Consider the following 13,976-nt stretch of genomic DNA (forward strand, 5'->3'; position numbering starts at 1 on the left):
GCGCAGTGAGATCAGACAGTGACTAACCCGGGGGCCCAGTGAGATCAGACAGTGTGTAACACGGGGGCCCAGTGAAATCAGGCAGTTTTTAAGCCGGGGTCCCAGTGAGATCAGACAGTGTGTAACCCGGGGCCCAGTGAATCAGACCGTGAGTAACCCGGGGGGCCAATGAGATCAGAAAATATGTAACCCCGAGGCCGAGTGAGATCAGACAGTGTGTAACGCGGGGGCCCAGTGAGATCAGACAGTGTGTCACCCGGGGGCCAAGTGAGATCAGAAAGTGTGTAACCCTGGGGCCCAGTGAGATCAGAAAGTGTGTAAACCGGGGGCCCAGTGAGATCAGACAGTGTGTAACTCGGGGGCCCAGTGAGATCAGAAAGTGTGTAAACCGGGGGCACAGTGAGATCAGACAGTGTGTAACTCGGGGGCCCAGTGAGATCAGACAGTGTGTAACCGGGGGGCCCAGTGAGATGAGATAGTGTGTAACCCAGGGGACCAGTGAGATCAGACAATGTGTAACGCGAAGGCCCAGTGAGATCAGACCGTCAGTAATCCGGCGGGCCAGGGAGATCAGGCCGTGAGTAACTCGAGGGCCCAGATACATCAGACAGTGTGTAAACCGGGGTCTCAATGAGATCAGAGAGTGTGTAACTCAGGGGCCAGTGAGTTCAGACCGGCTGTAAACCAGCTGCACAGTGAGATCAGACGTTGTGTCAACCTTAAGCGCTGTGAGAAAAGACAGAGACTAAACCTGGGGCCCAGTGAGATCAGACAGTGTGTAACACGGGGACCAGTGACATCAGACAGTTTTTGACTCGGGGTCCCAGTAAAATCAGACAGTGTGTAACCCGGGTCCCAGTGAATCAGACCGTGAGTAACCGGGGGGCACAGTGTGATCAGACAGTGTTTAACCGGTGGGCCCAGTGAGATCAGAGAGTGTGTAAATCGGGGGCCCAGTGAGAGCAGACAGTGTGTAACCCTGGCAGAATGGGCCCAGCGCGATCAGAAACTGTGTAACTCGCGTGCCCAGTGAGATTTGATAGTGTGTATCCGAGGGTACCAGAAAGATCAGACAGTGTGTAACTCGGGGGCCCAGTGAGATCGGACTGTGTGTAAACCGGGGGCCCAATGAGATCAGAGAGTGTGTAACTCTGGGGCCCAGTGACATCAGACAGTGTGTAAACCGGGGGCCCAATGAGATCAGAAAATGTGTAACTCCGGGGCCCAGTGAGATCAGACAGTGTGTAACCCGGGGGCCCAGTGAGATTAGGCAGTGTGTCACCCGGAGGCCCAATGAGATCATACAGTGTGTAACCCGGGGGCCCATTGAGATGAGACAGTGTGTAACACTGCGGTGTCAGTGAGATCAGAGCGTGTGTAAACCGGCGGCCCACTGAGGACAGACAGTGTGTAACCATAGGAACGCAGAGAGATCAGACAGTGTGTAACCCCGGGGCCCAGAGTGATCAGACAGTGTGTAACCCGGCGGGACAGGGATATCGGACATTGTCTTAACCCTGGAAGAATGAGTCCAGTGAGATCAGACAGTGTCTTAACCCAGGAAGAATGGGCCCAGTGAGATCAGACACAGTGTATCCCGGGGAGGATTGTTTCAGTGAGATCAGGCAGTGTTTAAACAAGGGAGGATGGGTCCAGTGAGATCAGACAGTTTGAAACCCGGGGAGGATGGGCCGAGTGAGCTCACATTGTGTGTAACCCGGGAGCCCAGAGAGATCAGACAGTGTGTAAACCATAATCGCAGTGAGATCAGACAGTGACGAACCCGGGGACCCAGTGAGATCAGACAGTGTGTAAAACGGGGGCCCACTGAGATCAGACATTTTTTAACCCGGGGTCCCATTGAGGTCAGACAGTGTGTAACGCGGGTCCCAGTGAATCAGACCGTGAGTAACCCGGAAGCCCAGTGAGTTCAGACAGTGTGTAACCCGGGGGCCCAGTGAGATTAGACGGTATGTAACCCAGGGGCCCAGTGAGATCAGACAGTGTGTAACCCGTGGCCCATGGAATCAGCCCGTGAGTAACCCGGGGGCCCAGTGAGATCAGACAGTGTGCAACCCTGGGGCCCAGTGAGATCAGACAGTCTGTAATCTAGGGGCCCAGTGAGATCAGAAAGTGTGTAAACCGGGGTCCCAGTGAGATCAGACAGTGTGTAACTCGGGGGTCCAATGAGATCAGACAGTGTGTAACCGAGGGGTCCAGTGAGATGAGACAGTGTCTAATCCAGTGGACCAGTGAGATCAGACAGTGTGTAACCCGGGAGCCCAGTGAGATCAGACCGTGAGTAACTCGAGGGTCCAGTGAGACCAGACAGTGTGTAAAACGGGGTCCCAATGAGATCAGAGAGTGTGCAACCCAGGGGCCAGTGAGTTCAGACCGGATGTAAACCAGCTGCACAGTGAGATCAGACGTTGTGTCACCCTTAAGCGCAGTGAGATCAGAGAGTGACTAAACCTGGGGTTCAGTGAGATCAGACAGTGTGCAACACGGGGGCCCAGTGAGATCAGACAGTTTTTAACCCGGGGTCCCAGTGAGATCAGACAGTGTGTAACCCGGGGACCAGTGAATCAGAGCGTGAGTCACCCGCGGGCCCAGTGAGATCAGACCGTGTGTAACCTGGGGGCCCAGTGAGATTAGAGATTGTGTAAACCGGGGTCCCAGTGAGATCAGACAGTGTGTACCCCGGGCAGAATGGGCCCAGCGCGATCAGAAACTGTGTAACTCGGGTGCCCAGTGAGATTTGACAGTGTGTTTCCCTGGGGACCAGAAAGATCAGACAGTGTGTAACTCGGGGGCCCAGTGAGATCGGACTGTGTGTAAACCGGGGGCCCAATGAGATCAGAGAGTGTGTAACCCTGGGGCCCAGTGACATCAGACAGTATGTAAGTTGGGGGCCCAATGACATCAGAAAATGTGTAACCCGGGGTCCCAGTGAGATCAGACAGTGTGTAACCCGGGGCCCAGTGAATCAGACCGTGAGTCACCCGCGGGCCCAGTGAGATCAGACAGTCTGTAATCTGGGGGCCCAGTGAGATCAGACAGTGTGTAACCCGGGGGCCCAGTGAGATCATAGAGTGTGTCACCCGGGGGCCCAATGACATCATAGAGTGTGCAACCCGGGGGCCCATTGAGAACAGCCAGTGTTTAACACTGCGTTGTCAGTGAGATCAGAGATTGTGTAATCCGGGGGACCACTGAGGACAGACAGTGTGTAACCCGGGCAGAATGGGCCCAGCGCGATCAGAAACTGTGTAACTCGGGTGCCCAGTGAGATTTGACAGTCTGTATCCCAGGGGATCAGAAAGATCAGACAGTGTGAGGAGGACACAAACTACGTTCCGGATATAAAAGGGGTCGGCGGGTCTAGTAAGGAGGAGGAACTGAGGGAAATCTATATTAGTCGGGAAATTGTGTTGGGGAAATTGTTGGGATTGAAGGCCGGTAAATCCCCAGGGCCTGAGGGACTGCATCCCAGAGTACTTCAGGAGGTGGCCTTGGAAATAGTGGATGCATTGACAGTCATTTCCCACATTCCATTGACTCTGGATCAGATCCTATAGAGTGGAGGGGAGCCAATGTAACCCCACTTTTTAAAAAAGGAGGGAGAGAGAAAACAGCGAATTATAGACTGGTCAGCATGATATCGGTAGTGGGTAAAATGCTGGAATCAATTATTAAGGATGACATAGCAGTGCATTTGGAAAGAGGTGACATGATAGGTCCAAGTCAGCATGGATTTGTGAAAGGGAAATCATGCTTGACAAATCTTCTGGAATTTTTTGTGGATATTTCCAGTAGAGTGGACAAGGGAGAACCAGTTGATGTGGTATATTTGGACTTTCAGAAAGCTTTCGACAGGGTCCCACACAAGAGATTAATGTGCAAAGTTAAAGCACATGGGATTGGGGATAGTGTGCTGACATGGATTGAGAACTGGTTGTCAGACAGGAAGCAAAGAGTAATAGTAAATAGGGACTTTTCAGAATGGCAGGCAGTGACTAGTGGGATACCGCAAGGTTCTTTGCTGTGGCCCCAGCTGTTTACACTGTACATTAATAATTTAGTCATGGGGATTAAATGTAGTATCTCCAAATTTGCGGATGACACTAAATTGGCTGGCAGTGTGAGCTGCGAGGAGGATGCTATGAGGCAGCAGAGCGACTTGGATAGGTTAGGTGAGTGGGCAAATGCATGGCAGATGAAGTATAATGTGGATAAATGTGAGGTTATCCACTTTGGTGGTAAAAACAGAGAGACAGACTATTATCTGAATGGTGACAGATTAGGAAAAGGGGACGTGCAAAGAGACCTGGGTGTTATGGTACATCAGTCATTGAAGGTTGGCATGCAGGTTAAGCAGGCGGTTAAGAAAGCAAATGGCATGTTGGCCTTCATAGCGAGGGGATTTGTGTACAGTGGCAGGGAGGTGTTGCTACAGTTGTACAGGGCCTTGGTAAGACCACATCTGGAGTACTGTGTACAGTTTTGGTCTCCTAACCTGAGGAAGGACATTCTTGATATTGAGGGCGTGCAGCGAAGGTTCACCAGACTGATTCCCGGGATGGCGGTACTGACCTATCAAGAAAGACTGGATCAACTGGGCTTGTATTCACTGGAGTTCAGAAGAATGAGAGGCGACCTCATAGAAACGTTTAAAATTCTGACGGGGTTAGACAGGTTAGATGCAGGAAGAATGTTCCCAATGTTGGGGAAGGCCAGAGCCAGGGGACACAGTCTAAGGATCAGGGGGAAGCCATTTAGGACCGAGATGAGGAGGAATTTCTCCACCCAGAGAGTGGTGAACCTGTGGAAGTCTCTACCACAGAAAGTTGTTGAGGCCAATTCACTAAATATATTCAAAAAGGAGTTAGATGAAGTCCTTACGACTAGGGGAATCAAGGGGTATGGTGAAAAAGCAAGTATGGTGTACTGAAGTTGCATGTTCAGCCATGAACTCATTGAATGGTGGTGCAGGCTAGAAGGGCCGAATGGCCTACTCCTGCAATTATTTTCTATGTTTCTATGTTTCTATGAACGCAGAGAGATCAGACAGTGTGTAACACCTTGGCCCAGGGAGATCAGACAGTGTGTAACCCCGGGGACCAGATTGATCAGACAGTGTGTAACCCGGCGGGACAGGGAGATCGGACATTGTCTTAACCCGGGGAGAATGAGTCCAGTGAGATCAGACAGTGTCTTAACCCAGGGAGAATAGGCCCAGTGAGATCAGACACAGTGTATACCGGGGAGCATTGGTTCAGTGAGATCAGACGGTGTGTAACCAAGAAAGGATGGGTCCAGTGAAATCAGACAGTGTGAAACCCGGGGAGGATGGGCCGAATGAGGTCAGATTTTGTGTAACCCGAAAGCCCAGAGAGATCAGAGAGTGTGTAACCCATAATCGCAGTGAGATCAGACAGTGACTAACCCGGGGGCCCAGTGAGATCAGACAGTTTTTAAGCTGGGATGCCAGTGAGGTCAGACAGTGTGTAACCCGGGGCACAGTGAATCAGACCGTGAGTAACCCGGGGGCCCAGTGAGATCAGACAGTGTATAACCCTGGGGCCCAGTGAAATTAGACCGTGAGTAAGTCGAGGGCCCAGTGAGATCAGACAGTGTGTAAACCGGGGTCCGAATGAGATCAGAGACTGTTTAACCCGGGGGGGCCTTTGAGTTCAGACCGGATGTAAACCAGCGGCCCAGTGAGATCAGACAGTGTGTCACCCATAAGCGCAGTGAGATCAGAAAGTGACTAACCCGGGGGCCCAGTGAGATCAGACAGTGTGTAACACGGGGGCCCAGTGAGATCAGACAGTTTTTTTAAACGGGGTCCCAGTGAGATCAGAGAGTGTGTAACCCGGGGCCCAGTGAATCAGACCGTGAGTAACCCGGGGGTCCAATGAGATCAGAAAATGTGTAACCCCGGGGCAGAGTGAGATCAGACAGTATGTAACCCGGGGGCCCAGTGAGATCAGACAGTGTGTCACCCGGGGGCCCTGTGAGATCAGACAGTGTGTAACCCTGGGGCCCAGTTAGATCAGACAGTCTGTAAGCTGGGGGCCAGTGAGACCAGAAAGTGTGTAAACCGGGGGCCCAGTGAGATCAGACAGTGTGTAACCGGGGGGCCCAGTGAAATCAGACAGTGTGAAACCCGGGGACCCAGGGAGATCAGACAGTGTGTAAACCGGGGCAGAGTGAGATCAGACAGTGTGTAACCCGGGGGCCCAGTGAGATCAGAGAGTGTGTAAACCGGGCGCCCAAGTGAGATCAGACAGTGTGTAACCCGAGCAGAATGGGCCCAGCACGATCAGAAAGTGTGTAACTCGGGAGCCCAGTGACAACAGACAGTGTGTAAACCGGAGGCCCAATAGAGATCAGAAAATGTGTAACCCCGGGGCCGAGTGAGATCAGACAGTGTGTCACCCGGGGGCCCAGTGAGATCAGACAGTGTGCAACCCTGGGGCCCAGTGAGATCAGAAAGTGTGTAAACCGGGGGCCCAGTGAGATCAGATCGTGTGTAACCCGGGGGCCCAGTGAGATCAGACAGTGTGTAACCCGGGGGCCCAGTGAGATCAGAAAGTGTGTAACCCGGGGACCCAGTGAGATCAGACAGTGTTTAACACGGGGTCCCAGTGAATCAGACCGTGAGTAACACGGGGGCCCAGTGAGATAAGACAGTGTGTAACCCAGGGGTCCAGTGAGATTAGACCGTGTGTAACTCGGGGGCCCAGTGAGATCAGACAGTGTGTAACCCGGGGCTCAGTGAGATCAGACAGTGTGTAACCCGGGGGTGGGCCCGGTGAGATCAGACAGTGTGTAACCCGGGGGCCCAGTGAGATCAGACAGTGTGTAACCCGGGGGCCCACTGAGATCAGACAGTGTGTAAGCCGGGGGCCCATTAAGATCAGATAGTGTGTAACCCGGGGGGCTAGTGAGTTCAGTCCGGATGTAAACCAGCGGCCCAGTGAGGTCAGATAGTGTGTCACCAACAAGCGCAGTGAGAGCAGACAGTGACTAACCCGGGGGACCATTGAGATCAGATAGTGTGTAAAACGGGGGCCCACTGAGATCAGACAGTTCTTAAGCTGGTGTCCCAGTGAGATCAGACAGTGTGTAACCCGGGGCCCAGAGAATCAGACCGTGACTAACCCGGGGGCCCAGTGAGATCAGACAGTGTGTAATCCGGGGGCCCAGTGAGATTAGACAGTGTTTAACCTGGGGGCCCAGTGAGATCGGACAGTGTGTAACCCGGGGCCCAGTGAGTTCAGACAGTGTGTAACTCGAGGGCCCAGTGAGATCAGACAGTGTTTAAACCGGGGGCCCAATGAGATCAGAGTGTTTGTAACCCGGGGGTCAGTGAGTTCAGACCGGATGTAAACCAGCGGCCCAGGGAGATCAGACAGTGTGTAACCCGGGAGTCCAGTGAGATCAGACCATGTGTATTCCGGGTGCCCAGTGAGATCAGACAGTGTATAAACTGGGGCAGAATGAGATCAGACAGTGTGCAACCCGGGGGCCCAGTGAGATCAGAGAATTTGTAAACCGGTGGCCCAGCGAGATCAGACAGTGTGTAACCCGGGCAGAATGGTCCCAGCACGATTAGAAACTGTGTAACTCGGGTGCTCAGTGAGAATTGACAGTGTGTATTATAGCGGACCAGGAAGATCAGACAGTGTGTAACTCGGGGGCCCAGTTAGATCGGACTGTGCGTAAACTGGGGGCCCAATGAGATCAGAGAGAGTGTAACTCTGGGGCACAGTGAGTTCAGACCGTAAGTAAGTCTGCGGCCCAGTGAGATCAGACAGTGTGTAATCGGGAGCCCAGTGAGATCAGACAGTGTGTAAACCGGGGCACAGTGAGATCAGACAGTGTGAAACCCGGGAGCCCAGTGAGATCAGAGAGTGCGTAAACCGGTGGCCCAGTGAGATCAGACAGTGTGTAACCCGGGCAGAATGGTCCCAGCACGATCAGAAACTGTCTAACTCGGGTGCCCAGTGAGATTTGACAGTGTGTATCGCAGGGGACCAGAAAGATCAGACAGTGTGTAACTCGTGGGACCAGTGAGATCGGACTGTGCGTAAACTGGGGCCCACTGAGATCAGAGAGTGTGTAAACCTGGGGCACAGTGACTTCAGACCGTATGTAAGTCTGCGGCCCAGTGAGATCAGACAGTGTGTAACCCGGGAGCCCAGTGAGATTTGATAGTGTGTATCCCAGGGCACCAGAAAGATCAGACAGTGTGTAACTCGGGGGCCCAGTGAGATCGGACTGTGTGTAAACCCGGGGCCCAATGAGATCACAGAGTGCGTAACCCTGGGGCCCAGTGACATCAGACAGTGTGTAAACCGGGGGCCCGATGAGATCAGAAAATGTGTAACCCCGGGGCCGAATGAGATCAGACAGTGTGTAACCCGGGGGCCCAGTGAGATCAGACAGTGTGTCACCCGGGGGCCCAGTGAGATCAGACCGTGAGTAACCCGGGGGCCCAGTGAGATCAGACAGTGTGTAACCCGTGGGCCCAGTGAGATCAGACAGTGCGTAACCCGGTGACCCAGTGAGATCAGACAGCGTTTTACCTTGGGGCCCAGTGAGAAAAGACAGTGTGTAACACGGGGGCCCAGTGAGATCAGACAATTTTTAACCCGGGGTCCCAGTGAGGTCAGTCAGTGTGTAACCCGGGGCCCAGTGAATCAGACCGTGAGTAACCCGGGCTCCCAGTGAGATCAGACAGTGTGTAACCCGGGGGCCCAATGAGATTAGACAGTGTGTAAACTGGGGGCCCAGTGAGATCAGACAGTGTCTAAACCGGGGTCCAAATGAGATCAGAGAGTGTGTAACCCGGGAGTCAGTGAGTTCAGACCATATGTAAACCAGCGGCCCAGTGAGATCAGACAGTGTATAACCCGGGAGCCCAGTGAGATCAGACTGTGTGACACTCGGGTCCCACTGAGATCAGACAGTGTGTAGCCCGGGGGCCCAGTGAGATCAGACAGTGTGTAACCCGGGGGCCCAGTGACATCAGACAGTGTGTAACCGGGGCGCCCAGTTAGATCAGACAGTGTTTAACCTGGGGGCCCAGTGAGATCAGACAGTGTGTAACCCGGGACCCAGTGAATCAGACCGTGAGTAACCCGGGGGCCGAGTGAGATCAGACAGTGTGTAACTTGAGGGCCCAGTGAGATCAGACAGTGTGTAAACCGGGGGCCCAATGAGATCAGTGAGTGTGTAACCCGGGAGTCAGTGAGTTCAGACCATATGTAAACCAGCGGCCCAGTGAGATCGAGACAGTGTATATCCCGGGAGCCCAGTGAGATCAGACCGTGTGTAACCTGGGGGCCCAGTGAGTTCAGACAGTGTGTAAACCAGGGCACAGTGAGATCAGACAGTCTGCAATCTGGGGGCCCAGGGAGATCGGACAGTCTGTAATCTGAGGGCCCAGTGAGATCAGAGAATGTGTAACCCGGGGGCACAGTGAGTTCAGACCGTATGTAAGCCTGCGGCCCAGTGAGATCAGACAGTATGTAACCCGGGGCACAATGAGATCAGACAGTGTGTAAACCGGGGCACAGTGAGATCAGACAGTGTGTAACCCGGGGATCCAGTGAGATCAGACAGCGTTTTACCTTGGGGCCCAGTGAGAACAGACAGTGTGTAACACGGGGGCCCAGTGAGATCAGACAGTTTTTAACCCGGGGTCACAGTGAGGTCAGACAGTGTGTAACCCGGGGACCAGTGAATCAGACCGTGTGTAACCCGGGGGCTCAGTGAGATCAGACCGTGTGTAACCCGGGGGCCCAATGAGATTAGACAGTGTGTAACCCGGGGGCCCAGTGAGATCAGACAGTGTGTAACCCGGGGCCCAGTAAATCAGACCGTGAGTAATTAGGGGGCCCAGTGAGATCAGACAGTGTGCAACCCGGTGGCCCAGTCAGATTAGACAGTGTGTAACCAGTGCTGCCATTGAGATCAGACAGTGTGTAACCCGGGGCCCAGTGAATCTGACCGTGAGTAACTCGAGGGCCCAGTGAGATCAGACAGTGTGTAAACCGGGGTCCCAATGAGATCCGAGAGGGTGTAACCCGGGAGTCAGTGAGTTCAGATCGTATGTAAACCAGCGGTCCAGTGAGATCAGACAGTGTGTAACCAGGGAGCCCAGTGAGATCAGACCGTGTGACACCCGGGTCCCACTGAGATCAGACAGTGTGTAACCCGGGGGCCCAGTGACATCAGACAGTGTGTAACCCGGGGGCCCGGTGAGATCAGAAAGTGTGTCAAGCGGGAGCCCAGTGAGATCAGATAGTGTGTAACCCGGGGGCCCAGTGAGATCAGACAGTGTGTAACCGGGGGGGCCAGTGAGATCAGACAGTGTGTAACCTGGGGGCCCAGTGAGATCAGACAGTGTGTAACTCGAGGGCCCAGTGAGATCAGACAGTGTGTAAACCGGGGGCCCAATGAGATCAGAGAGTGTGTAACCCGGGATTCAGTGAGTTCAGACCGTATGTGAACCAGCGACCCAGTGAGATCAGATGGTGTGTAACCCGGGGACCCAGTGAGATCAGACCGTGAGTAACCCGGGGGCCCAGTGAGATCAGACAGTGTGTAACCCAGGGGCCCAGAGAGATCAGACAGTGTGTACCCGGTGACCCAGTGAGATCAGACAGCGTTTTACCTTGGGGCCCAGTGAGATCAGACAGTGTACAACACGGGGGCCCAGTGAGATCAGACAGTTTTTAACCCGGGGTCCCAGTGACGTCAGCCAGTGTGTAACCCGGGGCCCAGTGAATCAGACCGTTGGTAACCCGGGGGCCCAGTGAGATGAGACAGTGTGTAACCCGGGGGCCCAATGAGATTAGACAGTGTCTAACCCGAGGGCCCAGTGAAATCAGACAGTATGTAACCCGGGGCCAAGTAAATCAGCCCGTGAGTAATCTGGGGGCCCGGTGAGATCAGACAGTGTGCAACCCGGGGGCCCAGTTAGATTAGACAGTGTGTAACCCGTGGTGCTATTGAGATCAGACAGTGTGTAACCCGGGGCCCAGTGAATCTGACCGTGAGTAACTCGATGGCCCAGTGAGATCAGACAGTGTGTAAACCGCGAGCCCAGTGAGATCAGACCGTGTCACACCCGGGTCCCACTGAAATCAGTTGTGTGTAACCCGGGGGCCCAGTGAGATCAGACAGTGTGTAACCCGGGGGCCCAGTGAGATCAGAAAGTGTTTAATGCGGGGGCCCAGTGAGATCAGATAGTGTGTAACCCGGGGGCCCAGTGACATCAGACAGTGTGTAACCGGGGCGCCCAGTGAGATCAGAGAGTGTGTCACCTGGCGGCCCAGTGAGATCAGACAGTCTGTAACCCGGGATCCAGTGAATCAGACCGTGAGTAACTCGGGGGCTCAGTGAGATCAGACAGTGTGTAACCTGGGGGCCCAGTGAGATCAGACAGTGTGTAACTTGAGGGCCCAGTGAGATCAGACAGTGTGTAAACCGGGGGCCCAATGAGATCAGAGAGTGTGTAACCCGGTAGTCAGTGAGTTCAGACCGTATGTAAACCAGCGGCCCAGCGAGATCAGACAGTGTGTAACCCGGGAGCCCAGTGAGATCAGACCGTGTGTAACCCAGTGGCCCAGTGAGATCAGACAGTGTGGAAACCAGGGCACAGTGAGATCAGACAGTGTGTTACCCGGGGGCCCGGTGAGATCAGAAAGTGTGTAAAGCGGGAGCCCAGTGAGATCAGATAGTGTGTAACCCGGGGGCCCAGTGAGATCAGACAGTGTGTAACCGGGGGCCCAGTGAGATCAGACAGTGTGTAACCGGGGGGCCCAGTGAGATCAGACAGTGTGTAACCTGGGGGCCCAGTGAGATCAGACAGTGTGCAACCCGGGACCCAGTGAATCAGACCGTGTGTAACCCGGGGGCCCAGTGAGATCAGACAGTGTGTAACCTGGGGGCCCAGTGAGATCAGACAGTGTGTAACTCGAGGGCCCAGTGAGATCAGACAGTGTGTAAACCGGGGGTCCAATGAGATCAGAGAGTGTGTAACCCGGGATTCAGTGAGTGCAGACCGTATGTGAATCTGCGGCACAGTGAGATCAGATGGTGTGTAACCCGGGGGCCCAGTGAGATCAGACCGTGAGTAACCCGGGGGACCAGTGAGATCAGACAGTGTGTAACCCGGGGACCCAGTGAGATCAGACAGCGTTTTACCTTGGGGCCCAGTGAGATCAGACAGTGTATAACACGGGGGCCCAGTGAGATCAGACAGTTTTTAACCCGGGGTCCCAGTGACGTCAGACAGTGTGTAACCCGCGGCCCAGTGAATCAGACCGTGGGTAACCCGGGGGCCCAGTGAGATGAGACAGTGTGTAACCCGGGGGCCCAGTGAGATTAGACAGTGTCTAACCCGAGGGCCCAGTGAAATCAGACAGTATGTAACCCGGGGCCCAGTAAATCAGACCGTGAGTAATCTGGGGGCCCGGTGAGATCAGACAGTGTGCAACCCGGGGGCCCAGTTAGATTAGACAGTGTTTAACCCGTGGTGCTATTGAGATCAGACAGTGTGTAACCCGGGGCCCAGTGAATCTGACCGTGAGTAACTCGAGGGCCCAGTGAGATCAGACAGTGTGTAAACCGGGGGCCCAGTGAGATCAGACAGTGTGTAACTTGAGGGCCCAGTGAGATCAGACAGTGTGTAAACCGGGGGCCCAATGAGATCAGAGAGTGTGTAACCCGGGAGTCAGTGAGTTCAGACCGTATGTAAACCAGCGGCCCAGCGTGATCAGACAGTGTGTAACCCGGGAGCCCAGTGAGATCAGACCGTGTGTAACCCAGTGGCCCAGTGAGATCAGACAGTGTGGAAACCAGGGCACAGTGAGATCAGACAGTGTGTAACCCGGGGGCCCAGTGAGATCAGACCGTGTGTAACCCGGGCAGAATAGGCCCAGCGCGATTAGAAACTGTGTAACTCGGGTGCCCAGTGAGATTTGACAGTGTGTACCACAGGGGACCAGAAAGATCAGACAGTGTGTAACTCGGGGGCCCAGTGAGATCGGACTGTGTGTAAACCGGGGGCCCAATGTGATCAGAGAGTGTGTAACACTGGGGCCCAGTGACATGAAACAGTTTGTTAACCGGGGGCCCAATGAGATCAGAAAATGTGTAAACCCGGGGCCCAGTGAGATCAGACAGAGTGTCACCCGGGGGCCCAGTGAGATCAGACAGTGTCTAACCCTGGGGCCCAGTGAGATCAGACAGTCTGTAACCTGGGGGCCCATTGAGATCAGAAAGTTTGTAAACCGGGGGCCCAGTGACATCAGACAGTCTGTAACCTGGGGGCCCAGTGAGAACATACACTGTGAAACCCGGGGGCCCAGTGAGATCAGACAGTGTGTAATCCTGGGGTCCGCTGAGATCAGACAGCTGGGTCTGGATCACTGGACACTGATACTGGTCACTCACACACTGAGTCTCACAGTCACACACACTTCAGCTGGGTCTGGATCACTGGACCCTGAGACTTGTCCCTCACACACTGAGCCTCACATTCACACACACTTCAGCTGGGTCTGGATCACTGGACCCTAAGGCTGGTCTCTCACACACTGAGCCTCACATTCACACATTCTTCAGCTGGATCTGGATCACTGGACCCTGAGGCTGGTCTCTCACACACTGAACCCTTACATTCACACACACTTCAGCTGGGTTGGATCACTGGACCCTGAGGCTGGTCTCTCACACACTGAGCCTCACATTCACACATACTTCAGCTGGGTCTGGATCACTGGACCCTGATACCGGATATGCAGCGAATGAGTTAGGACAATGGCGTGGTTTTCCTGCAGAAAGTGAGCCTCAGTATATTTTCGGTGAAGGAGAGCTCGATGAAAGCGACACTATTTTACTGCTCACAAGCTTAGAATCACATTGCTGTCACGGTGCCTAATCTGACCTGCGGTCAC

General features: G+C 54.1%; 1 pseudogene; it reads right to left on the bottom strand.

Annotated features, from left to right (window-relative positions):
• Positions 1 to 13,976, bottom strand: part of LOC139257140 (zinc finger protein 585A-like) — a 1,288,295-nt pseudogene that overhangs the window by 1,168,441 nt on the left and 105,878 nt on the right.

The sequence above is a fragment of the Pristiophorus japonicus genome, unplaced genomic scaffold (genome assembly GCF_044704955.1).
Source record: "Pristiophorus japonicus isolate sPriJap1 unplaced genomic scaffold, sPriJap1.hap1 HAP1_SCAFFOLD_81, whole genome shotgun sequence".
Classification (NCBI taxonomy): Eukaryota; Metazoa; Chordata; class Chondrichthyes; family Pristiophoridae; genus Pristiophorus; species Pristiophorus japonicus.